Source organism: Nomia melanderi, chromosome 4 (assembly GCF_051020985.1).
Source record: "Nomia melanderi isolate GNS246 chromosome 4, iyNomMela1, whole genome shotgun sequence".
Classification (NCBI taxonomy): Eukaryota; Metazoa; Arthropoda; class Insecta; order Hymenoptera; family Halictidae; genus Nomia; species Nomia melanderi.
In genome coordinates, this window is record NC_135002.1 from 8,113,707 (window position 1) to 8,141,059 (window position 27,353).

General features: G+C 43.4%; 1 protein-coding gene across 2 annotated transcripts in view; it reads right to left on the minus strand.

The window, feature by feature from the left end:
• Positions 1-27,353, minus strand: part of sns (sticks and stones) — a 408,043-nt gene that overhangs the window by 264,447 nt on the left and 116,243 nt on the right. The gene's annotated exons all lie outside the window — the stretch shown is intronic.

A 27,353-nucleotide genomic window follows, 5' to 3' on the forward strand; every position in this document is an offset into this window, starting at 1 on the left:
TCGCGGCACCCGCTCCGGTTAAAATGCAAAGTAGACGCCGCCGTGTCCGGGGACATGGTCGGCGAGCTGGCTCTTTGATTGAGCGGATCGGTGTTAATGAAGTTTATCGATGGATCCTGCCGTGACGCACGGTATTGTGCGGAATATACCGGGGTATCAAGAAACCGGACGCTGCTCGTACGTGATGGGGCGGCGCCGTATGAAGCTGTCTTGATACGGTGTTTCCGTTATATTGTGTTTGAATGGAAGTTTTCGTACGGGTAATTATTAAAGATCGGAAGCTGAGAGTTGCTTCTGTTGACAGAGTCATCGAGAAGTTGAAATGATTTCGAATTTTTCAGAAATTAGAATATATTTAAAATACATTTGTTGTGATTCGAAGAGGCATTCTTATGTCTACACAGATGCGCGATGTTCTACAATCTCCGCAGAAGCGTCTTCGTGCTTCTAATACCGGAAGAATGAACGTTCCAAAATATATGAATTTTAGAATTAAAAATTTAATATCTCGAAACGATCAAGTTTCCGCGAGCACAAAAGTCCGAAACAATTCACGAATCACCATAGAAACTTACTTCCCAAAGTACCATGCTGCAGCCGCGAATCAGCTGAAATAAAACGTCCACGGACGACGGGACATTTCTTACACAGCGAAATGCACTCGGCTCCGGTTCCCGCGGGAGTGAACGGATAGATCGATCGCGGAACGACCACGAATTAACGTCCGGGACTCGCAAAGAGAGGAGCGATCGAGAAAGGACAGTAGGGGGTCCGCGGGGGTGCAAGACGCGGGAAAGCGATCTCTCCACGCTGATCGATTCCCGACTATGGAAGAGGGGGAGTGGCAGTGACGGTGGACCTCGTGGAATTGCCATGACAGCCAATATCATGTACTATTACCTGTAAATGCTAGCGACCGTTGATGAACGTTTCCCGAGGAGTCGAATACGTAGAGGTGTGCGGCTAGCTGCCTTCCATTTTCAGAACAAAGGGACGGAAGATATAGCCCCCGTCCAAGAGAGAAAGGATCGATTAAGTCGAGTGGATTCTGCCGCCAGTTAACGAACAGGAACCGTACTCTCTGCCCATCGTCGTCCCTGTTCACCGGAGAAGAGAGCGGGCGGAAGAGAGAACGAGGGGCCAATAGACGGCTCCTTCAGCGGGAAGGAGATCCTCGGCCGAATGCCTCCGCGAGACCCCACTTCGTTTTTCCGCCCCCTTTCGGCGCGGGCTCTGCAATTTCCAGCGCCCCTTAACACTCGATAAAAATTGATTAAACCCCGGCAATCACATTTGCGATCTCGGGGAATCGCGCAACGGCTTCTTTCTCGGCCGCTCGATCGTCCCTACGCAGGTGCGCCGCTCGCAAAATCCCCGACGATCACGGGAATTCATGGTTTCCCGATATGTAAGCGTTTCGAAAATGAACATGGACTCGACACTTCTTTCTCGAATAGAACGGAGAAGCCACGGACTTCGCGGGTTTACGGGAGATTGAATTTGTGGGATGGATTTATGGTTTTATAGATGTAACGAGGTTTGATTGGATCTTTGAATCCTTGGTTTTGTAAATTTTGTATCTTTCCTGGGGGTAGTTTCTTAACGTAGATTCGTTTGGACGTTCTGATTAATTTCGTATCGAGACAGAAGCGACAGCTGTTGTAAGGTTAGATTACCTCCTCGGAGAAATGTTTATTCCAGCCATTTACGGCCGCAGCCGCCTGAAATCTCGAGGCTGTAAAGCGCGGAGCGTCGACTTTAAATTTTTAAGTGTCAAAAAACTGAAATAGATCCCGCGGCATCCCGCGAAGATAAATTTCTGATATTGACACTTTCGAGATCGTAACTTGCCGCGGAGCGTTCATTTCATAAAATGTTTACGCTTTACGTAATATATTCGCGATGCACTTATAAAAATTTAACTACCCCCATAAATTCGGCTCGACCGTGAAACGTTCGAATAATTGATCATGAATACTACTTCGAACAGCCTCTTCGTTATCCATTGTGTTTTTCTCGCACGGTCCTTTTTTAGCCGGCCGCGGTTCTCATTCTCGCAGGCCGTAAAAAAGCTTTCTCATTATTCCTTGTATTTCCCTTGCAAACCCCCATTTAATTGCCCCACGTTCTCATTAACGGCGAAGTCGCGAGCAAGACGATTCTCGGCCGACGAAATCTATACTTTTATTTTTAATAAAGGCACCAGCGCCATAGCCGACGCTAAATTGCGTCGCCAGCGTGCTGACTATCAATTACGACTTAACTCATTAGAGCGAATCAGGGCAATTAAAACCGCGCAACATATATTTCCCTTCATCGGTTGCGTATTAACGTTAAACGTTGTTTGATTTCTACGCATCGGAACGGGCCGCGTGATCTCAGCAAGTTCCACGGGCTCAAACGTTTCAGACCGTTCCGACGAATCGTTTCTATCATGATTTTCAGCAAATTGATGCAAAGATTACGAACCATGAAATATTACAGTTAACCTGATGTCTTCTTTTTACAATTATTAAATCGAAGATGGACATCATCCCTGATGTCTTCTTTTTGCAATTATTAACAAGATAACCGATGTTCCTCTGCGAAATTATCACAGAAATTGATTTACCAATACGCAAACTGAATTGTGAATCAATTGAAGACTCAATAGAACGCAGTTCTCAAGTGTCTACAGAGGGATTTCAAGTCAATTCAACTGCTCGGCAGTTTTAGTGTTAACTTGTTGAAAATAAAACTAGATTCATTATCATTCCGCTAGAAACATTTTGTCACAGTTTACCCTTCGTCGGTATTCGAATCATATTTAATGTCCAACATCCATCCCCTATCGGAATAATATTTCCCCGAACTAGACTATGGCTGCAGGATTATTCAATTATGATGAAAGGATATTATTTAACGGTCATCCCGTAATCGTATCAGCTCATTATATTCGTTTCGTGCCCAGATAGGTTGTGGGAGAAGAAACTATCGTCCGCCCGGTTTGATCGGGACCGCTAGAGCCTAATTGTTCCCCGAGGATTTACCAATTAGAGGAAAACGGGGTTGCCTTGAAAGGAGACGAATCGGTTTTTCCCTTCAATGGGTGTCCATCAAGGGTATAAAAGGAGGTTCGGTGGATCGCGATAGGACACACTGGGATCTCCTTTCAGCTAAATTCCGTGTGTACCAGCCGGAAGATACATTATAGGAAGCGGTCTCCGGCTCCGTTCAAAAATACCACCTGTCGAACATCGAGCCGCGGACGGCACGTACTCGAATAAATTTGTCCGACGGGCTGGGTACACTCGACATTTGCAATAAAACGGGAAACACTAAACCGCAACGACGACTTCGGTAATCGAGCGGAGGGATTTGCGTTCCCTCGCTTCGCACGATAACGATGATAAACTGGCTCGGCGCCGGGTAACTTCGTTTAAAGGTACTTTTCGTTCGCAGGTGTGTGCAGAGAAGAACACGAGACACGGCGGGAACTCTTTAATTTTTTGTCGAAGGAAGTTCCAGCGAATTATCCGAACACCTTGAAGTTAAAGTTTTTGTGGACGTGTACGAAGTTCGTTAACTGGAGGATACACCATAGTTCACGGATACGTCTTAATATCAACGTTTTGCAGTCGACAGTTTTCCACCGGATTTAGTCGACATCTTCCAATGAGATGTAGATGAGATTCGTTGAAACCAAGTAATGAGAAAACGTACATGAGATAATCAGAACGATAGTTTCAGTATATCGCGTATTGATGCGTTATACTAAATTTAATATTGTATACAAGATTTTATAATATTGTTAGGTTCGATTGAGTGGGAGTCACCTCTCGAGTGCAAACGGTTAAAGTAGAGATTCGGGAGGAATTATCGTGTGAAATTTTGTTTAATTGAATTGTCTGTTAACAGGTTAATAACGAGACACTATGATAAATTTATAGTCATTCACTGCATCACTATAATTTTATATTACCATTTATGCACTCTTAAACTTCCATCGTTAGGATATTAAAAAGAATCGAAATTTTCAGTAATAGAATATTTGTTCTGTCATACAATGCAAACGATCCTCATTTATTTCCGTAGAGGACGTCCTCATACGTATTTCCAAGCTCGACATAATTTACTTGAAAAAACCATGTATCTCCATGTACTGCCGCTTCGGCAGTAGCGTCTGAAGGTGTATCGGTCCACGCGGGACCCGCACCTAGAAGAAAATCAATTGGTCTCCGAAGAGCACTACGGAACCAGCCCTTACTATATCGTTCCGCCACTCCGATACATTATCTCCCGTCTCGTGGCGGCAACTCGAAGTTGATGCGGGATCCGATGACGAGGGGAAAGTGGACTTGCCGACAGCCAAATTGGAACACGCAACAACGCCGTAACACGACTCGGCACGACGGGAACCGTACGAAAAGAATCGACGAACTGCCACTGAACAACGTAATATTCGGATTTCTATCTGCGACAAATAGATCGAGAAAACGATGCGCCTGTGACGCACAATACGGTGAACTTAACGCGTAACACGGCAAAAACGTGAACTTCGTAATAACTTTTACCGTGTTTTTACGCCGCGACGGAGTCTTCGGCGAAGGAAATAAATTTCCAATCTTTCGATTCGGCTTTCTTACGGAGTATTATGGAGAATTTGCATAAACATCGACGGTTTAACGACGGGCATCGAATCGCGAGCTGTATGTGTTCCCCGATCGACGAACGTATTTAGCAGTGGAAGTTTTATAGACGACCGTGGGGGGATAGGATTTTTACAGCAGCCGTTTAGCATCGAATGTCGGCCGTTTAAAGGGTCCGGTGTATTTTACAGCCCGAATTTTTTGCGGCGTTACCCGGCAACGAATGACAATTAATATTCGTTGTCGGCTTGATTATCGGCGATAAATATTGTGCGGTAATTCGATACCGAATGTTTTACTGGCATCGAACTCCTAATCACGGGAAGCGGATGGATCAAGAAACGATTATTTTTCAATTACGATATCGTTGTTGCATATGCTACAGTTTCGAGGAGGTTCTGTACGCTGCTTAACGGGTTTCGTTTTCTTCGTTCGTCGGTGGAACTGGTGAAACGGGTAAATAGGTTTGTATTTCATTCGGAATTTTATGAATTAATTTTCTTTTAATTGAAGATGTGAATTGTAAAGTGGCTTAAGCGTTTCTGGGCTGATGGCCGTAACGAAACTCTGCTGCTAACTAAATTCTTTCTTGAATTACAAGCCACGACGGACTGCAACGTGCACTTCTGCGCCGAAGAATTCGTGCAGTTGCGCTCTGGCGTGTCGTGTTCCGAAAAAAGTCACAAATTGATGGTTCTCCGCGGCGGGAAGAAGAATTTTCAGATTGCTACCTGCAGCCGAACTGTTATTTTCGAAACCGCAACAGATACAAGGTGAGAACACGCAGTCCGCCGCGTCGCTCGGCTGCGCCGCTGAATTAAGAGTTGTCGGGTCGACGCGAAAATCACCGCAGAAACGTAAGAGTAGACATTCTTCAATAAAACCGTGCGATTTCCATTACTGACACTTACGTTGCATCGTTTGATGCAGCCTTCTATTCAATTTTCTTGCAACGCTGTGCGCGCGATCGAATGAACTTGAGAATAAATCACTTCCTCGAGAATCTTTAATTCTTAATCAAGATTTGTGAGATCAGTTCGACGTTAGTATACAAAGGATGGCAGTTACTTAAAACTGAGTCAACAATAATCTTAGAAATCTAATTAAATCTCTTACAATATGCCAATTAACAGTATAATTAAATCGACAGATAAACGGATGAACAATAGGGAGGAAAACAATGCTTTTGTTCGAAGATTCTCGGAAAATTCAATCGAAAAAAATCTAACGCCTGAAATTCAATAAATTCCGTTTGGCCCGTTCGTCTATGACTCGCCGTTTCTACTTCCGTGTGCTCGAATGCCGAAATTCGATTGTCTGGATAAAATTGCTCTCGGGTTTTTGCGTGTAATATCAACATTCACTGCCGATAAAGAAGATTAATATTATTGCTTCGAACATTCCTCGCGCAGCGGCGGGCCGAGTGTAAACAATCGTTTAAAGACAATTCCCTGAACAACAGCGGGAAGTCTCGGACTACAATGGACACATCGTTCGCGATTAATTATTCGCTGCACTGGAACAACGGGCCCACCCGGTAGACGGAACGCTGGAACAGCGAATAATGAAATTCATCGCGTCATCGTTCTTTCGTCGATTTTTAACACTTTACTCACCGGAAACTTATTAACAGACTTCTCGATACTCTAACGCGACATTTAAAAAGAGCTTAATTATCTTCTGCCGCGTAATAACTTCGAGAAAATTGTCGTGTCATACTAATCGAAGACGAGGGAAGTTTCCGTTGAAACGTCCGTTAAGAAATCTTTAGCTGTTCATCGGAAAATATTCATAGAAAACACTGTAAGTACCGAAATCTCGGAAATCAAATTTTTCGTGATGTCAAATTTTGGCGCTATCGATTATTAGCGCAAGGAACGTTGCTTTTCAGTTTTGGTGAAGATATTAAATTTTTATATTCGAGATAAAGTTATCAACACGGAATTTAATTATTCAAATAACAAAAGATACAATTATTCAAGTAACAAATAAAATGAAACTTAAGAAGATCAAGCAGAAGTTCAACAAAATTTCCCGATTCATAATGTTTTTCATAATAACACTTCATTCACTGATTTGATAGGGTCAATTCGACGAATACTGAATTTTATAGGCACTATTCGGTAAATATCCAGGTCCAGTTTGATGGCTCCAATCACACCAGTGTGTACCCTAATTGTCTATTTTCGAACCTCCAATTTCCAAGACTTAAACGAGCGGACATCAATTTGCCTACGAACAATACCGTAAACTGTTCAATAAATGTCCGTAAACCTAGCGTTAAACGACCACCAGTAGATAAAGTGTTAACTCCTTGTCCTACAACGAGTGAGACTCGTGGTTTCAACATGATTCAACAAATATATATATTACTCAGTTCATTCGAATTCAAAATATTATTCCTCTAAAATCAACCACTATACTTAAAAGGAAATATAGGCGTAACATCTGCTTAGAATTTTTCTCTTTTTCCAATAAATTATTAATGACGAAGTAGCCGTATCGATCACAGTTGAGAAAGAAATCATAGACCAAGGGGTTAACACGGTTGGCAGGTTCGATCCATCGACAAACTATCGGCAGTGATCCTCATGCCGAAATCTCGTTGAGGCGAAACTCGCGAGTTTTCGCGGGCGAAACGAGATCCGACCGTAACGGGACCACACGCGAGACACGCGTGAATGCATTCCTCGTTCAATTAAATGAATAAGTATTTAGATACGTGCACTCGTTCGACTGATACTATACGCGGCCCTATCGCCTCGCATAATGACTTCCTGTTTCGTTTCTAACGACTTCATAGACGACGATCGTTAAGACCGTTCGAACTTTTATTCGTCAACATTTGAAGAAAATGTTCTCGAAGATTTTCCTTAGAATGTACGTGAATCTTCGCGTTAAACGGAATATAATTGATTATTATCAACTTAACGTAGCTATGGGAAGATAAGAGATTGAACGAAGTCGTCTCTGTTAGAAATGGAGCGTCATTTTCCGTGTTTTCGAACGTGTAATGGAATCGAAGTACTACGCATCGAAATCAAGCTAATAATTTACGAATTTTATTACTTGGAACGATCTTAACTTTGTAAATAAAAGATCAACTAATTATATATACAGTTATTCGTCGCTTATATAAAAATAAAGCCTTCTGCTTTAAATAATTGTTCTGTTGGACTGTGAGTACAATCCGCCATCTGTAATGTGTCAAACTACCAAGGCACACCATGCAAATTACCTGTATCTCGAAGCAAGATTTTATATGAATTCGTGGGAATTTTTTTAAGTATATTCGTATAATGAATTTGATACATAATTATGTGACTTCGTAGGTAGATACGCAGCGACTAATCATAATTATTCCCGGAACCCTACGCGAAGTTTCAATTACGCCAACCTACTTGCGCGTCGCCCTCCTCAAGGAATATTAAATCATATAGATCATCGTCGCTCGATAGTACTAGTCGAACGCCGAAAAAAAGCGACTGTTCGGAGCACGCTGAACTGTTTTATTTATAATATATAATGTCGTAATTACACGGGGCGTATAGCGCGAATGGCGACTGAAACGAAAAAAACTGTTTAATAGATAATAAACTATTTTATTCGTCATTCGTAATACTGTAATTATGGGGCGGTCCCCGTGCACAGGATCAAATAAATTAAAAGGAACTGTTTGGAACATAATTAACTGCTTTATTCGTATACCCTCAATGTGCGTAATATACACATCGAAATGCTTCTTTAATCGTGTCCTTTTGTTTCTATGTTCACCGCACCGTAAAAGAATTAGATTTAAAACGATCGATGCGATTGAAACGACACACATATTCGTCGGAGTTCACCAATGAAAACTAACGTGACGTCCGCCGGGGTGCAAATATTACAAAGCACTTTAATAACCGTCGAAAAAACGCAGACGCGCACAACGGTTTGCAGGGAAGAAGCTTGTTAGCGTCGCAGGCGTAAAACGATTTTCCCCGAAGGTTAATATAATAATTCGCAGCCGGCGCAAGAACCGAAGGCGACGACGCTAGATAATGTATCGAAATTAACGGTTCCGTTTAAAAACTGCACCCATGACGAACGCTGGTCGCATTTAAAGTCTTAGGTCTGATTTGTTAAACGGTCAGCGCGGGGAACGAACAAGAAAACCGTTTCACGCGGGAACACGGTGTTGAATGGAAATAAGTGATCGCGCTTTAGCGGTGCATCGTTGCGCTCGGCCGACACGGTTGCATATAAAACCGAATTTACGCTTTACACTTTGATTGTGCGCTGCAGACAAGTCGCCCGTGGCTGTTTACAATTTATCGAAAGCCGTATAGATCGTTTTCATTTACATTTCATTTAGGGAAAACATCGCAACAATCGGAAAGTGAAAACAGCGCAGCCAATTTCTACTTCCGACGAACCGCGCGGATCGTCGGTCGGCGATAATTCACTTTTATTGTTTCCATATGATGTATTTATTCGACGAATAAATTATACGAAATGTCTCGATGAATTATGCCGGTCGAAGTGGCTGCGAGAGCTACCGAGGCGAGTCATTCGGCCATTGAACGGCTTCGGCTGCCATCTTTCGCGTTCAATGGGCGCGTATCATGTCCCGTGGCGCATCCGCGGACTGCAAAAGTGTAAATTCGGCTTAAGAAGGTAATCCCCGTTCCGGTGTTTCAGCCGGTTCACCGTGCGTGATTCATTCTGCACGGTCGCGTTCTACTACTTACCTAGGCGGTATGGGAAAGCGAGGTATTGGCCTCGCAGTCGCGGGCAAAGTTAGTCAAGGATTTACAGCAATGGTACACCAGAAACACGGGAGCAGCTAATTCGCGCGATATACGGCCCGCAACTTCGTAAGTCACATATTACGAATGTGGGAACGTGTTTGCCGTAACAACAAGTGGAATTGTGTTTGCGGCTGAAAAATTAATACCCGCGAGAAGTATCCTTGCATTTCGCGCGGCGACCGAGTGTTAATAATCGAGGCCGCGTTTCCTAAAGTGAAGTAAATATGAATAACGGATAAATATTATTGTACATTACGCGGTTATTAGTATATGAATATCGCAAAGTAATTGTAAGGTAATAAAGCAATAAAGTGGGAATTATAATTGCACTAGCATAAATTAGTATATGTTTCAAAGTAACGATAACACGATGAACTAGTAAAGCGAAAATTATAATTATACCGTTGCGAGGAAGTAAATTTTACAAAATAATAACAAAATAATAAAGTAACAAAGTAATAATTATAAATACACCACGATAAACAAGTAAACGAAGAGTAACTATCAAAATGAATATCGTTAAATCAATTTTTCTTCGCCAATAACGATTAACGAGCCGCCAGGCACTCTAATTAAAAGGGACAACATTGTCCATTCAGTTACAAGACGCATCTCATTAGCAATTATTCCACCGATGCATTTTTCTTATCACCCAGCAAACAAAAAATCAACCCACGACACCGCTCTTCAACGTAAGTCGGTCGTTTACGTATCTCGCTTCATCGTCGTCGTAAATATTTATCGTCACGCCGCCTGGAAACTCGATAAAACGCTCACGAAATTTCCCTCGCGTTTTATAAATTACAAGGGATTTCTATCGGGCTCGCGAGCGGCTAATTTGCCGGTGATATGCAGAAATTTCACCGTGTATAATCTCCATTTCCCCTTTTTCCCTCCCCGCCTCTGTTTCCTTTTTTTTCGCAACGCGATAAACACACCCTCAGGTAGCACGAACGAACTAAATTGAAATGGGGTGGGGGAGGGAGAGGGGGAGAGAGAGAGACAGAGGAGAAAAAACGTGATACTGCCTAGAAATTTCAACGGTGCATTGAAAATTCTCTTGTTTCGACAAAGAAAATCTTTTGTGTCGCGTTGTTTCGTTATTCGAGCCAGCCAGCCAGCCAGCCAGCCAGCCAGCTAGCAAGCTAGCAGCGCAGGCCGCTACGGTAAACGATTTTATATATATATATATTTTTTTTTGCCCGGAACATTTTTTTCGGGCGTACCCATGGCATATTTGTTCCCTTCCATTTCTATCTTTTTTTCTCTTTCATTCTTCCTGTGCGTGCGTGCGTGCGTGCGTGCGTGCGTGCGTGCGTGCGTGCGTTCGTGCGTTCGTGTGTGTCTTTTTTTGTTTTTCTCACCTCCTCCCATTTTAGCGCACTGTTAATTTCGAGACGGTGAAGGTTACGATGGACATTTACGAGACCGCGACGTTGCGGGAAAAGACAGATTGTTAATGTAAATAATACCAGCATTTTCGCGGATCTTTTTTTTCTGCTCTGCGGTCGGTTTTCGTTTTTCGTCATTGCGGTTAGACCGTTTAAAAATACAGAATAAACACGACGACGGTTCGCTTTAATGCGACACGCGAACGTTGACGCGTTGATTATTGACTGTTGTTGTTGTGGTTAATGATGAGTTCCAGATTGCTTGAAAATTGATAGTAAAAGAGAATTGACGTCAACACGTCGAACTTCACGGAAATTGTGACTACTTCTCCGTAGAGTTCTTTTGTAGCAGAGAAAAATAGGAACAGTTATTAATTACTTCGGTTATCTTGTTACGATTGTTTTCAGGTAATTCAGAAGCGTCGGTGACTGACATGGCGCTTAACGTGTTAAATGAAAATATTTGGTAATTTAAGTGGACGATAACGTGACGTACTGCGATACCGAATCGTTAATAATTATTTCTAGTGTCTTTGTGTCTTTGTTATAGAAACGAAAATATTATTGCACAAAACAAGTGTTAGATTTCGATTATCGTATAGTATTATTTTTATCATATTTTTCGCTTCAACGCACAGAACCATCGCTCGTTCCTTAAATACTAGATTAAAATTCTTAAAAATAAAAATTCACTGCTTTAGGAGGAAGTTGCTCCTTGAAAGCAGATCATTTTAGAGATACTCGACCAGCATAGTAATGAGATTAATGAGAAATCAGGTAACCTATCGTGTCAAGGATTAACCTGGATAGATAGACACATAAATTTCGGAAACTGACTTGCCCGACAACGAGAAATCCGGCTGTGCATTTTTGATTCGCTTTGAAGTTTCATTTGAAATGGTAGGAACGCGAAGAGCGTTTGCTGGAAGATTAACCATCCCCTTCATCATTTACCTCGGCACTTAATTTTCAGAGGCTGTGCACCACCTTCATCTACATATCCATTAAAATATACAGTTTACAGATTAAATTATGCACATTACGTTGAGTCGTCTCATAAATAATCCCACGTACGCGAAATAAAGCACTCGACCACGGAGCTGCGCATCTTGCCCGTGCTTGTTCCGATATAATCGCCATCATGCGAACAATTCAGTAAAATGCGCGTCAATCTGAACGTAAAATGTCCACGAGGTACAAGTAAAACTTTCCAATCGAATTTGCAATGTCACTCGAATGTTCAGAGCGTGTTACGATTATAAAGCAAATAGAGCGTTCCCGGAGTAAATAAACGTCCCATTGAAAATATTATTCCGTGTACAGCGGCTTTTGAACGTTCTATCGTTTAATTATAATAGTTTTTAAATACAGAGTGCTCGTGTTTAATCGTACAACATTTGTAGACGTGTTTACGGTGGACCAACAATAAAGGGAAACATTATTATGGAGAAAATCGGGAGACAATATACAATACCGAGGAATATGACATTCAATGCGATGCAATTGATCAGCAATTAAAATTCCATCAAACTACGTATACCACTCGTTAACAATGAATTAAACTTTGGTTACAATTGACGCACGATCGCATCGAACAGTCGAATAAAACATAAAGCAAACGTTTCACCGGAATTAGAAGAAAGATTTCCATGAAACTATAAATTACTCCGGACGTTTACGACGGAAAAGAATCAAACAATTCATACGATCAGCGCCGAACATAAATTTCCCACGTAACGATCCCGTCGTCGAAGCGTAAAAACGCGAACGTTTAAAATTTCCACCGATCCGAGATTTATTTAAGAGACTAATTTTCCTGATAGACCATTCACAAATTCCCCGACGAATACTAGTCTCGACTGATCTACCCATTATTTCAATTGGGTTATCACCGCACAATTATTATCATTTAGATTCAACATACTTCAACTTGATCTCATAAAAATTATCAAATATCTTCTATCTTCTCCGCTGATACACTGAATCTTGTACAGAGACCTATTTAACTGTCCTTACACAGGCAAACATACATATTTTCATAAATATATTTTATTCTCCATTAGCCGTCGATAATATTCACGACGTATCAGTTCTGTCCAAAAAAGTCAACCATCTCACCGACTATCCCCATGTTAAGGGGTTAAAGAATTACTCGAGCTTCCCCGATCAATCCGTCGGAACGGCAAAGACGTTGCCAGTCGCGAGAACGCGCGTGCAACCCGACGACACCGCAATTATCGTGATTCAGGCCGCTGAAAATCTTGTTGAATCTGAAGAGATAACGTCGTCGGCCGCGATCCCCGCTCGGGATCTTCTTTCCCGTGGAAAACCTCGGAAATTTCCGTAACCCGGCCGCCGAAAAAGGATACGTCCAGCTCTCGCGTGGAGAAAAACGGCCCACGCCTTCCGTCGCGGGTTCAAGGGTGCCCGCAAAGTGGACGGGAAACGTTTCCGCCGCGCGATGCGCGAGCGGACGGGTTAAGTTGGCTGCTTCGTGCCGCGCGAGATTGGGATGATAGCCCCGGGGCTATCCACAGACGAGTTCCCCGGCGAGCGATAGCCTAGCGATGGCCGTGAATCTCTCTGTGAATCTAGAGTGCACTCGTCTCCGTAATGAGTCAATATTCCTGGCACGGAATGGAGGATTTTAATTGACGTTAGAAGCATTCGAAGACAGAGGCTGGTCTGTCCGTAATTTCTTCTTGGAATTATGAGAAAGTATTTGACTCCGTTTGATTTGATTTGATTTGATGAAATTTGGTTTTGAGAATATTCCCCGGACGGAATGAAGGATTTTAAGTGATGTTAGAAGCGTTCGAAAACAGAGTCAGGCTTGTTCGTAATTTCTATGAGGTTTAGTTTGATCTCATTTGACTCGGTTTGGTTTCGAGGAAGTGGACAAATTCGTTTGAGAACGCGGTAGGCAGAACGATCGGAGTTCTTTACTTCTGGAACATTGACTTGGGAAGTGGAAGCTTAATGACTTGAACATTCGTAAACGTAGATACTTCGTAGAAAACAGCTAATTCTTAACTCTGTAGAGGTTGTGATGGATGAAAAGAAAGGAACTCGATACTCGTTCCGCGTCCATATTGACTAACCTCAAAGAGCAACAAGCAAGCAATATTTAATTCCCATTGAAAATAAACAAACATTTCAATTCTTTCAATCCGATCAAAAATGTTCACTACGGGTCGAGCACAGTTCCATAAAAGAAGAGAACAAGTTATTATAACAAGTATCGGATCTCAAAATAAATTACATATCGCAGAGTCAAAAAGAGAAACTTCTAAAGGAATAATCGAAACGATCGACTCTAGCGCGGCTCGATCACATCGCTGCCGGCCGGATCGTATGAATCGCTCGACGCGGGGATGACAAGCGAGGCAAGGGAGCCCGGCGGCGTGGCGCGGCGCGAGTAGGCGCAAGCCGGTCGTGGGGCCGAAGCGCGAGGGTAGGGGGACGGGTGATGAGCAACGGTGCAGCACGGGTGCAGGTGCATCGAGCCGGTCGCTCGACGCTCGCGTGGCGAGCGACGAGGACGCCCGTATCCCCTAACCGGCCAGCCCGACGAAGACACCGAGGATCGTCGATGGAAGAGGCAGGCGATGGTCGGAGCCGGTTTTGTCCGGCGGTAGCTTCTCTCCTCCCCACGCCACGGTTGCACCGATGTTTTCTGATCCTTTCTGCATGCTGGCAGCCTCGAAACCGCGGCTTCCTCTCCTTCCAGGCAGCCTTTCTCTGTTCCCCGCTGGCGGAGCGGCGCGCGACGCTCCTTTCCGCTGGTACCGGACCCTCGTACCTGCTCTTTATGTCCGCGGAGAGGCTGCGTGTATTCCAATCGCCGCTGGACCCTTTTATGCTCCGGCGCAGCCAGACGTGGTCAGCTTCCAAGCCACATTTACGGCCGCCTTTGACGACTAGTTTCGAGCCCGCGACGCGTCAAGACATAGAGACTTTTCAGAGGTACGCTTCAATCACGCGACGGATTGTTTTCGACGTCGCCCCGCCGCGTTAATCGCTGAAATCCCAACCCATCCTCCGCTCTCCTCTGCTCTGTTCTCCTTCCCCGATTCGTTTAGGCCGGGATTTATGGGGACTGGTTCTGATGCGCTTCGAGGACTCGTTCCGGCCGACCGGACCGGGGGAACGGGATTAACCGTTTGCTTGGAAAAGCCCCGTGAAAGACGACTTCCACGCGGGACGGCGCCACGGCTGAAGCCTTCGACTCGCGATCTTGAGTCCTCGGGGTTTGGGGATAAGGTAGACAATGCGATTTCCGAGGGCTTGCGGGGTGATCACTGGGCGAGACTGGTTTCGGGGGATCGGTTGGGGGATTAGGACGGCGGCTGTAGCCTTGTAAATGAGGAAATGTTTGGTGAATGTGAGTGGTTTTATTCGATCGATGGCTGACGAGTTTCTTCGTCTTCTAGGGTTCCGGTGTTTGGTTTTTGTTCTTGGGTTTCTTGTTTCAGGTGTGTACAGGGTGTTTTAGGCGAGTGAATTGAAGTAAGGAGTTTTGTGTAGATGAGAGAGATGTTTGAATGTCTTCTTCGTGGTTTCTAGAGAAAATTTGGGTAATTAAGGAGATGGATGTTCCAAAGTTACCGAGAAGAATGTATGATAACTTTTTCGAAGTTTGGAAACTCGAAGTTAATAAGAATGTCGCTTGAAGAATATGGAGAAGTGTCGTTAGGAAATTCAGTGAGATAAATTTGAACGTTTCAAACTGGATAACTTTGAATCCTATGTCGTGAGGGACGCGATTAAAATAAAGTTGTATGTTACAGAGTGGAAAACATTGGCAGCTGGTTATTAAAACCTTCTGCGAGCATATTTCGAATATAACTTTCGATGTTTTCGCGAAGGAGATCCGAAGAAATCAACGTTTCGTACGAGGAATTTCCTTGGATACCTGGCACTACCTGAGGTTGGCATAGATGGAACACGCGTTTGCATATAGCTTCCATTTACTCCGCAAAACCCCGGAATGTGGATCGAACGTGTACTTCCTCGGACAACAGGTTCTCTATACGCATTCCGTTCGGAATGCTTTATTTTGAGTTCCTCGGATCTACTTTCTATCACAGATGGAGAATCCCGGCGAGAAAGCTTCCATTCACATCGCGATATTTTCTACCCGGAGAGGAACATATTTTCGAGATAAAGGAAGATAATCTTCGTTGCTTGAGACTCCGGGCCATTCCTTGGTAAGCAGCAGGCAGCTACGTACATCCCCCTTGTATCTTCTTACCGTACCGAAAAGCTCATTGTATTAAATTGCCGTCTGCGTAATAAATTCAACGAGGTATCAGTGCATTACTATCTCCTCATTCCTTCCCCTGCGTCGCGTCTCATTGTGGTAATAGGATATGGAAAATCCTACCGGTTATTAGGCGAAATTTTCAACGAAGAACTGTTTTTCCAAACGTAACAACGATATTATTATTCGCACCGTGTTTACGTACACATCATTATTCTCCTAATAAAATTGTTACTATTCCTCTGATTTTATTTATCCAATTACCTTCATTGTTGCATTACATTATTAATAGTAACAATACTCTCGTAAACAGTACACAACGTCGAAATAATATTATTCGAATAACACGATTTACGATATACTATATTTCCAACAGCACTATTCCGTCATTAATATCGATTTCCACGTACAAACCAAACATGATATTATATCAAAACAGCTCACGAGAAGAAACCCATAAGCTCGTTACTTTTCCATAATCCCTCTCTAACCGCGGAACAATTGTATCACTCGAACCGAAAATCACGAGAAAAACCAGCGAGACCACTTCCAGTTCGTTTCCGCGGTATAAAATTATAATTGCCCCGGAATTAACCCCGAATTTCCAGGTGAACCTAACTGCGTGCAGCGTGAACGTTCCACGTTGAAATACAACTTTGACCGTTCGCCCGTGCAGGGATATAACAAGCGTCGAATTTCTCGAGTTCGAGTGGAGAAGTGGCGGCTGCGGTGCCACGGTAAAGTCGCGGCGTTAGGTATCATCGTCGGTTCGAAGGTGCGCGAGCATCGTCGACGATTGCCCGGGAGAACTCGCGGAAACTCGAGATCTAGGCCAGCCGTTCAATTGTTTACAAGAGGACGGCGAATTTAGGAACCCGGCCGGTTCCGCGAGCTGCTGCTGCCGCTGCTGCCCGTCATTCTCGAGATATCCGAATCTCACCTCTGGATCTCTTCTCTTCCAAGAACGCTGTAAAAAGAGCCGTAAAGTAATAACGTCGCGGACGAAAACCGACTGGCGCACGGCTTCACAGGACACCCGACCCGCTAGAGGATAATTCGAGGCAAGAATGGACCGGGCCATTCGGGCCTCTCTTCAGCGATAGATTTTCAAAGAAACAATTATGTCTTCTCGATCGTCGTTGCGTTCTCTGAGATTCGCGGAATTGAGACAGGAATTTGTTCGTGATACCAGAGATTTTGGTGAGTTTCAAGAGAAACGAGGACCTTGGGAAAGCTTTTTCGAGCAGTATAGTCTGAAGTTATCGTAGCTGGTGAAGATGGGGGTATAATTTAAGTAGCAACGTGTAGCTCGTTAGCGTACAGTTTTGTAACAGAGGCGTTTACCTGAAAAATTGAGGAATAGAGACAATAGAAAGGGTCAATATACAGGTTTTAACCGAATATCAAGGATATTCTTAATTTTTCTTCAATGTTTAAATGTCATCACCGCAAGCCGTTATTTCGTCGCCGAGAAGTCGAATTAAACGCCATCGAAATTGTTAATGTTGAACAGGCGCCGCGGGAGCCCAGGTGATATTTCCGGCGTCGATGCCGGCGTCTCCGACCCGCGGAACGGACGGAATAAAATATCGCGCAGCGGCCCGGCCGAGTTTATCAAACATTTCCCGAAAATCCTAATGGATTTCCGCAATGAAATCCTAATGCATTTTTGCAATCAGCCAGGAGGAGAAGGTGGAGCACACTTACGGAAATATCCATTAACGTTCAAGAAGGACGCGATCTAACGGTGTCGCTGGAAGACTGATCGAACGAAAAACTTGGAGCGAGAACTATGATTCAAACGGACTGCTTTTACTCGATTTCTTCCGTGCGTCCACCTGTCCCCGGCACTGGAACGCCAGTTTCTCAGCGACGGGAGAAACGGACCGGTACATCTTGATTTCGCTGGGAAAATTTCGCGTTCGTCTCTATAAAAATCATATCCCGGCGTGATTCGCCGCCGCGGAAAACCGACACGGGGCGAAATGAGAGCTACATTCATCATTTTTCGCCAATTCGAGCTCGACAAGAACGGCGCTCTATTTTTTTATTTGCCCTCCTGTCGATGAATATTTACGCATTTTTAATTCAATATATTCCCGTGCGCTCGCGCGGACCGCGCCGAAGTCGGAGGCCCGACAGATAATACAAATCCGATGCTTTTGAAATAACAATGTTTACCAGAGCTCTCCCCGTAAATCATTGGCCGATCCGTTTAAAATATCATCGGCTTAAACAAGCTACCGGCGTGTAATTGGAGGCGCTTTTGAAATCGCATGAAACGCCGGCTATTTAAATCATCCGCGGTAGAAAATACTGGAAATCGGATTCGCGCGAAGGAGGACTCGAATCACAAAGTGCACCCCGGCGCGGTGCCCGCTACTTGTCGAATTCGGCTGGCTCTTGAAACCGATGGGAATCACCGGACGATACGGTATTAAAAGCTAAGCCGAATAATTCGGTGACAAATGCGACCGCCGCAAACAACGGGAATTACGTTACACGCGCGCGGGAACAAATGAAAAGAATCGTTCAATGAAATTTCTCTTTTCCGTCGGATGCCTCGGCTCCGAAAGAATCGAGTTCCGACAATCGAGTTAACCAAATGCGGTCGTGCCCGGGAAATTTTCGCGCTGGATTTTCTCGGGAAATGGGTGCCGTTTCATTCCGCGTTTCCGACTGATTTTTCCCGCTAAAATAACTTCCTGTCGATTACATCGATCGTGTTTCGTCGTACTGGTTCTATAAAATTTTACAGTTTGATTTCCTCGGGAAAGAAACTTTAAAGAGAATAAATAGGTCGGCTCGTGATTTTTTGCCTGTTTTTTCACGTTGAATCTCGGGTTTCCTGAAAACCTCGGGTTACCAGCACGCGTATAGAAACGCGCGTGCATGGGAATACGGAAAATGAAATTTCCGACTACTTTCCGCTGATTTATTTCATTAAAAAGCGAACGGCGCGGTCGCTGAAAGAAAATCGCGGAGCGCGTAACTGGAAATCTGTCGAGGTACCTTGAAATACCGGGAATCGATGCTCGCAATAATTTGCTCGGACACTTCCGCGGAGGAAATTCCGGTGAACCGATAATTGGCGGAATTTCATAAATCGGGGCTCGGTTCGCGATGGGTCCGAGCGATCTTGGCTCCGCGACGTTCTGAAAATTCGAGTAAAATCGAAAACTGGATCGGGAAGGCTGAACCAGTTTAATGGGATGTAAAATGCGATAAAGATAGTTGTTAGTTTTAATTGGATGAAACGATCCCGAGGATACTTCTCGGAGTATTATTTAATACTTCATTAGTCGGAGTAATATTTAATGTTTGATACGGCGAGCATAGCTCTTCGAATAGATTCCCGGTGAGTTGCGCCAACTTTAAATAAATAGCTCGATCGAGCGGCTTCCTCTTTCTTATAGGAACATTACTATAAGAAGAGGCATCCCGGTATAACGAGAGAATAAAGGATTCTTAAAAGCGGACTTACGAGTACGGCGTGTTTCTAACTTCCCAGTTTTTCATGTTTCCGGCGGAGAACGCGAAAAGGGAATCTTAGGAGCTCTTACCTGTAACAAACAGAATAGCGAGTTAATATTAAAATCCTCCGGGACGAGCGGCTGAGAAAATTTAATAAGAAGCATTGCTCGAAACATCGGAAACGATTGAACGGACGGTTCTATATGCGAGTTAAAAAATATCCAGTGAAACACGATCCCGTCATTCCCGACTTTACGGTTCAATTTACGTGCTCACTGAATTCGAGCAATTTAATTAACGTTCAATCGGTACAGACGCGCGGGGATAAATTGAAATTAGCGGGGAACGACAAAAATTAGAAGGAACGTCCGATGAAACGACGATTCCGTTCGATCCCTCTTAGCCGCCAAGTCATCAACTTGTTTCGAAATATCCCATGCTTCGATCGATCCGTCGAAAATGAAATAAAGGTTGACAATTTGCAGGCGGAACGTTCCCGCCGTCCCCCGTAAAGCTCGGCCATACGTATGATGTCGTATAACGAAGCAATGAATACCTTAATCAGAACGTTATAATGCAATAATTACGACTAATAATTACATTTTAATGGTTATAATATATTCCGTGCTAAATATGCAGCGATAATGCCAGGTTGACGACATCGACAAACAAGCAGCGCCTCGTCGACGGTACATTCTAGTAATTAAAACCCACAAACCGATTATACGCGTTCGATTTTCAGTCATCTCTCGTGCAGTCATTGGCCATTCCCGCGTCCTATTTAAATTTCGAATGATAATTGAATCCATCGTTCCCGCGTCCTTTTGTTGATTCAATTTACGAATCATTGAATCGCGTCTTAACCGATTCACGATCACCGATATTCAGTAAAAAGTACAAATTGTTCGTCTGAATAGATTGAAAGCTGAAAGATTCGAAATAGATTAAAAAGGAAATTTTCATTTTATCGTGTTCAATTAAGTCGCAACAGTAACACGGCGAAATATATTTAACAAGAGACAATGGTGTACAAAAGAAATGTACCTTTACTTTTATTTAACAATGTTTAATGAAAGAATCCAGTTAACCGCAGACTCCAAACGAAACTTTCCACGACCATTGTTACAATCCTGTTTCCAAGGAAAATTCATTGTAACGCGGGGACAGTAGGGAACAATGTCGTTAAAACATTTCCCAAACATTTTCCGTTGACAATTGCCAACCGCATTGTTCGGAAGATCAGGAAATCACGGGACCGTAAAATCCACGACTTTTCTGACATTTGAGCCCTTCAACCGCGTCGTAAACTCGAACGCGTGGCTCGAACTTACACGCGACGTCGCGTCCCAAAGAAGACGATATGATCCCGATGGAAGAAACAAGCGAAAAACAAGGAATAAAATTTGTTCGTCCGAGGTCCCGTTTTCAAGAAAAATCGAGTTGAAACGAGCTTCGTCGGCAATTATCCCAACGCGGAGCCGCTCGGCAAACTTTCAAACTGGATTTCCTCGGAAACGAGATTTCAAACGAAAAAACTTCACTCCACATTTTTGACTTAGTTTTTCATGTAGAATAAGTTCCTGTCGATTACACCGACCGTATTCGCCCGACTCAGCCAAGTACTGATCGATCTCCAGTCGAACGGGATCTCGAGCCAACAAAAGGACTCGATTCTACGTTCAAGATTCGCATTCTTCTCATTCAACCCTCTAAGTTAACTGCAATATATCTCGCTGCATTCCACCGCGACTCGCATGCATCTCAAATGCACTTAAAAATCTTAACTTCCATACGTTCTGCACAGTTCATAAACCTTTTCACTCGACACGCGTCTTCTTCGAAATTTTCTAATGAAACTCACATCACCAGCGAAACGCTTCACAAAATTCCCATACGAATACCATCGAAACAACAACCGGCAGAGCTGGTCGTTTGAACTCACACTCCCATTGGCCACACACGAACACGTTATTAAAAACCATATGAACTCTCTCGTGTACTTCAACCATGTACGCAACATTAACGCGGCCTCCTTTGACGGTACCTTTTAATGATAACACGACTCAACGTCCTCGTTCTAATCGACCCGATGCACGAAACAGCACTCCGCCAGCAAAAGAAAAGGAGAATTCCGCTGCACGTGAAAAAGCCGACGATCTCTTTATCCCCGTTTTCCGTTCGCCGATAGGGTTAGTTAGCGATAGGAGCGTTTACGGGGGGAATTCGGTTCGTTCTGGTATGCGATTCCCGTCCCGAATAAGGAAAACTACGTTTCCCTGGGCGGCAGCCTCGCGGAAAGCATTCCGGGATCCGCGAAACTCGCCGAGACAGTCCACGCATCACGCGAGTTCGAGGACGTGACCGGTTTTCCCGAGGTTTGCGCCGACAACCGTTGACAATCCCGGCCCAGCCCTGATTTCGATGCCGGTTACTCCGTCGTTCGTGGTGCAACCCTTAACATGTTGCGTACTGGTAACGAGAAATCTCGTTTTTATATAAAGACACTTAGCTGTACAACTTCGCCAATTACCACAGCATTGAAAAAAATATAAAATTTGATTCGAATTGATTGTCTATTTAAAATGTATTACATAACGATATGAGATTTGAGTTTTTCTATGTATAGCGGTGTAAGTTGACCTCTGTAAAAATTGCCATTCGCACAATTCAGTTTTCTGAAAATTAACACGTTGAATGGCGAACAAACACTCGTCGAAGCAATTTTCTTTGCCCCACGATTTATTTCTCAACTCCAATGGATACAACCACTTTGTCGGTAATAATTAATTGAGAAAAGAGAGAAGTTCTGGGTGTGTTCTATGTCCATGTTTGCTCTGGGTTATAGTAATTGATTACAGGAGAGTAATTTTTAATGTAAATGATTATAGAGCTGTCGTATAAATTAGTTATCTTCTTGTTGGTTCCATCTCAAATTGATGGTTCTTTAAGCTTCTTTAAACGTAAGTGGATACAATAATTATTTCGATAAGACATGGGTGGTCTAGGGTGAAATTAATGAGATTATCGTAATACTTTCAATCTGCCGCACGATCTCTTTCTTTACGTGATCGCGCCTGCGAGAATTAGTTTACCTCTAACAATTTCCCGGCGGCAACTGGATTCTGTAATCAGTGCGGAAATAAATTTGCTGCCCGGCATAAATATTCAAACATAATTAAATAGTATTAATTAATTAATGTGGAACGAGTAATGTTCGTAATTATGAAATTCGATGGAAAATCTTTGGCTCGAGCCTGTTTCGGTATCGCAAGGTACCGAATTAACGATTAAAGGTAATCCAGGTGACGGGAAATATTCGTCGGTTAAATTTGGAATATTTTTGGCCGCGTGTCTCGTCGAACGGCGACGTTAAAGTATTGAATTTTTCTTGATTATGCGGGACGCGTTTACCGCGTGTTTATTTATTCAGCGACGGGAACATTAAACGCATCGCTCGAATATTGTTCGATATTCGGGGCGATTATTCAATTTTTAGAGGATCTGGTAACTCCTGCAATTTATTCAACACATTTACGACAGCAAGAACGTCCGGCGCACAGACGCGGCTCGGTATCGGTTCATTCACACGGCCGGTCAATTTATTATTCAATTCCACCGACAGCTCCGATTTTCTTCCCTTTCCCTAATAAATCACGACGCCTCGTAATGCGAGCTGCCGACCTGCTACATACACTGTGTACAGGCTGTTTTAGAACGACCGGGCATAATCTCACAAGTCTATTCAGCATGCTAAAACAGTTAAAAAGAATGAAACATAAAGATATGCCCAATATCATCTTGATTCTTCTGGTGATATCTTCGTGTTGATTATTCTCATAATATTTTAATCTTGGTTATCGTAATACTTTAACCTTGATTCGTTTGACAACATTCTCCACCTTTATTCTTGTGATCAATAACGTCCAAGATATCAAACACATTATTATACACACTATACAATACGTACTACGTAAACATCCCTGAAACATTCCTAAACCAATCGACTTCCATTATTCCCAACGCCAATCAATCAAACGTGCACCAACTGTTTAATGACCGTTGACAAGAGTAAACATTTCATGATACTAATAACAATAGCAAGTTACACAATCGTTGCGACGGTACATATGTACTTAAAACACAGTATAGTCTCGCTAAGTGTAACAATACTATCGAGCAATTCCCATGAATTCAATTAAATAATTGATACAATGGAAACGTGGCTGTATTTCAGAAACAACGTCGTACGTTCCACTTTTCCGTATTCCAGTGCGCTCTATGCTCCAGCGGGCTTACGCCCGCGTGCTATGAGTCAGCCTGTACATATTTCTGCTTTAAATATGTTTCTGAAAGAGAACCTGCGCGAATTCCGGGTTTCCCCTTATCGATCAATAATTTCGAACCGAACCAGATATATACTGTACACTGGGTGCATACGTGCACACGTGCGCGCACGTGACGCAACGCCGCGTTTCCCTATCGATCGTAAAAGGAAATCCCGTATACGTGCATCCAATTTTTTTCTTCTCTTGCCCAACCGTTGATTGGCCAATGTATCGAATCGATCGACGGCGTGTGTACTTAGCGTATCCGCCAGACATTGTCACGTGCATCGATAACAGCTCCTTAAACCGAACTGCTAAACGGATAGGAATGCGGTCGGGCCGGATTCCTCTTGGTTCCTGTTTCGCGATCATTGTTCCGCCCGCCGGTCTACTTTTTCGCGAAAACAGTGTCACTCGGAACTGGGATCGAAGGTTAACACGTCGACTGTCACGAGAATACAAGCGTGTACAGTAACACTTATACCCTCATGACAAAGGCAAACGATATTAGAAATAATTACTAACACGCCGAGCGCCACGAGACTCGCGAACGTATCGTGCATCATTTGTTCCTCGGTAGCAAAAGGTAAATAGGAACAATTCGTAATTCTCGGTGCATCGATTCTTACGTTATACTATTGTTGACTTATGTATGTTATTAAATATTTTTATTCGACACTTGTATATTGTAATTTTTTTCAAATAACTCCGAAGCATCGGTCACTTAATGTGTTAACGATTTGGCAACAATTCTCATACTACGTTATTATCTAGCTGCTTGTGTTACCAAATAGTTGCATTCGATATAATTGTTCTTGTTGTAATTGTTCTCGAGCAATTTAGAAATTCATTTTAAGAGCGGTGGCCACTGTGGCAGCCAACGTGTTAACCCACGCTTTACCATGCCTGGGTCGATTCGGATCCTGAGCTGATGACTATTGTTCGCTGTTACAATCTTTGAATTGTTGTTTAGCTGATATGATATCTCGTAATAATAGAAAGACAGCGATAAAATAATTAAGTGTAAGTTAAGTAATTGTAACAGAATATAAATCGATTAGGACTCTCGAATTCTGTATGGAATTGCACGCAAGTTTAACCCTTTAAGGGCTTTCACACGGAAGTTGCAAGCAACTGATTCCATTATTTAAAGGAGAAAATCAATGAACAGTATTCTACTGTTTTATTGCTTAAGGAATTCCTGTGTAATGTTCCTTTCCATGGGAAAGGCTTTTAAGACTTTAATATTTGAAAAATCCTCGTCTGCAAGAGGTAAAATAGTTGATGGTGGGAAATGGATATAATTCATTCTGAAGGAAATGATCTCTTTTAGCAGAATGCTTCGTTATTGGATGTATAATTATATTTTTATGGTGTGCGATGATACAGATATCGTATTACGCAATACGCATTCCGAAGCAAACAATGTCTTTTTTCCTTGCAGGTACTGGAGGCTCTCTGAAAAATGCATCGCACTGTGGATATACTTTCACTTTCCGCAAAGTAGAAACAAAAATAAACGGCGAACAAAAACGCGCGCTCGGATGGAAGAGTGAATAAACATGAGTAAATAAACATTCAAACGGAAATTGAATAAACATTTCTGAAACTTTAAGCGGAGATGGAAAAATCGAGTGAAAACATACCAAAAATTAACCGGAAAATATAACTAAATGCATACGGCCGTGGAACGGTAGGAAAATAAACGGAAATCAATGGAACAAATGAAGATCCACGTTACAATGGAGAATTCGGAACGATAAGATATATTATTGAATAATTATTACGGGAACCGTACGCAAAACATTGTCAAACCGTACTCGTAAAAACAATCGCGAGACATCTACGTCGAAACTGTAAATTTCGCAAGTTAAAATAAACAGTCGACTAAAATAACATTCGGCCAACAATATTTCGTGTATAACATACGAACCACCGTCAGTCCACCGAGCAGCGCAAACATATTCAATTTCGAGCATCTAATTATTCCGTCGACAAGACACCAATTGAAACATCTTTTTCCCCCGAGCGTCGAAGTAGGACAATGCAATTCGAGTAAGTACCGAGACGAACAATTGGAGAAAAAAGCAATACGTACAGACGCGAATTCTATGAATTCCAATTACAATGATTGTTCGACCGGCTCCGGAACCGCGGAACCAAGAGCTTTTACTTTCACCTGCGCCGGCACGTCGATCGGCTGAAATGAAACTGGTAGAGACGGAATTTACGAAAGCTAATAAATTCGAGCGATACAGTTCCAGCATTGACATAACTGACTGCCAGGTACGTAACTGTCGCGCCACGTCCGCATGAATAACAGGAGTAGACGAGCGTTGTATGCGTGACGCATGGTCGGCTCCCCATAGAAATAACGTCACGCAGAGCATTAGTTGTATATGCACGCACACGCGACCGTGTACGCACGTAAATACACGTATTACACGTGTATACTCTGCGTGCCGTCGGAGTAATTCAATATCGAATGCCGGGCGCGTAGCGGCCGGCGCGTTAACAAAAAAAAAAGCTAGAACAAAAACATATAGCAACAGAACAATAAAATAAACCAACAAATAAATATCCATCGACGCCAGAGAGCGACGAGTTCGAAGCGCGCGCGCACGCGTTCGCTGGATCTGCGAGACCGCGACGCAGGATTTTTGAAATGCCAAACAGCGCTGAAGAATGATTGATTGACCGAAATTTATAAATAAGTGTATAGACTAGGGAAAAGAAGCGTTCTTGTTTGAAGTTCGATTACGTGATGAATTAATATGTATTAAATGAATGCTGCGTGTGAAACAGGACAGCCGCTAATCTTGGGATTTATTGAAAAGACAGATGACACTTGAATATCGTCGACAGTTCAATTTCCTATCTACCAACGATCGATATCGGTACCTTCTTCGTTACCTAAAGAAACAGCACTGTTGTTTCCAAAGTACGATTCTAAGAATACAGAAAGACTGGAGGACTCTAAAGCACTGCGATCATCGAAGCTGCTTCTTCAATAATTCAAAACACCTCCGATAAACACTGAACAACGCCGAAGAACCCTTTTCAGCGTCCATCAAACTCGTCCGTAGATCATCAGATCCGAAGCGAAGAGTCCAAGAGCCTAACCAGGCATCCAGAGAACATTTCGCTGCAACGTTACCCAAGAGTACTCCTTCCATTTCCTCGAAAGCTACGATCCCCGTTACGGAATCCATTGAACAGATCGTCGGACGGATGGCCCGGACGTTCCGCGCGGGGGCGGAATGTCTCGTCGAGCGGCGCGCGGCGGGAGAAATGGAAAGTAGTCGAAGGGAGAAAGGATCAGCCGCAGAAATTGGTGCGGTTCTCAGCGGGACGGTTGATCGATCGCGCGGGACCGGCGAACGGAGCCTCGGAGAACAGCGGATCCCGGCATTCCCAGGAATCCGAGACACCTGTACCTAGTTAGTCGACTTTTCCCCGGCGCCGCGCGGGCATCATCGATA